Here is a 1,242-nt window from a genome sequence, read left to right as displayed (position 1 = left end):
AAAGGTAGACACAGGTTAGCTTGGGTGACAAGGAGGGTAATATACAAGAAGAGGTGGTATACAGGTTTGGAACAGACTCAACAGCACTTAACAACAACAACAACAGTAATATACATACATATATCTATATATTTATATATCCCACAGATAAACAATACTTTGAAAGTGGATACTGGTGCATGAGTAGTCACCTTTTCTGCAATCACAACTATGAATGTGATGGAGTATACAGTGGGCAAAATGATGAAAACTTCGTAGGTATTATCAAACATTTTAAGGCAATGAGTAGCTGATCCTAGGGCCTCAGGACCATAGTCTCAGGGGACACCATGATCAGTTGGCATAAAATAGTCCACAAAGGCAATGTTTTACATCCTACTTTGGTGAGTTGTTGTTGTTGTTAAGTGCCGTTGAGTCGGTTCCAAACCATAGCGACCCTGTGTAGGGTCGAGCTGATGAGCTTGAACTTTGGTGAAGCTTTCTCTATTGCCGCCATGGTTCTCTGCGAACCTGCATTGTTCCTGCATCCCAGAACATGGATATTGGCACAATGGATACCTATCCTGGCGCCACTAAGGAATAAATTCAAATATTTCCAAAGAATGACCACAACCAAAACTTCTTCCATAGGAGTTAACTGAATTTAGTGATTAGGGGTAAGAAGACCTTGTTCTCCATTCTTGAGAAGAGTAGAACTTTGAAGATAGAATTAACTTGGTTCTCAGTAGAGAACTCAAGGAATTCCTACAAGGAGCTCGTTTACTTGCTAAAAGTCTGGATGATGCCCTAAAATGTATTGAGCAGCTAGAATTAAGAAATTAAGTAGACATAGCTTGGATAATTGCAGGCAGTTCTGTGTACAAGGATGCTACGAACCAGCTAGGCCATGCTAGATTGTTTGTGACAAGGAATGAGCAAGAATTTGAAAATGACACATTTTTTTCCTGAAATTGAGTTAGAGAAATACAAATGTCTTCCAGAAGACCCGGATGTTCTTTTTGCTGTCCAAGGAAGAGAAAGGCATTAAGTACAAATTTTAAGTATATGAAAAGAGTGATTAATAAGAAGCCGTCTTCTGATTTATTTCAATTTGTTTTCTTCCTCTGCAAAGAATCATGTATTTTAACATTGTTGTTGCTGTTTTTATGTGTTGTGGAGTTGGTTCCAACTCAGAGCAACTCTGCACAGCGTTTCCAAGGCGGTAAATCTTTACCGGAGCAGAAAGCCTCCTCTTTCTCCCAC

The 1,242-nt window shown here is 39.4% G+C and overlaps 1 pseudogene; it reads left to right on the top strand.

Moving 5' to 3' along the window:
• The first annotated feature begins 494 nt into the window (after positions 1 to 494).
• On the top strand, positions 495 to 1,061 carry LOC102816090 (annotated as a pseudogene).
• Positions 1,062 to 1,242: the final 181 nt, after the last annotated feature.

This window comes from Chrysochloris asiatica, unplaced genomic scaffold, assembly GCF_000296735.1.
Source record: "Chrysochloris asiatica unplaced genomic scaffold, ChrAsi1.0 scaffold00045, whole genome shotgun sequence".
NCBI lineage: Eukaryota > Metazoa > Chordata > Mammalia > Afrosoricida > Chrysochloridae > Chrysochloris > Chrysochloris asiatica.
Note: the sequence above shows the minus strand (reverse complement) of the source record. Positions and strands in the feature narration are given on the sequence as shown.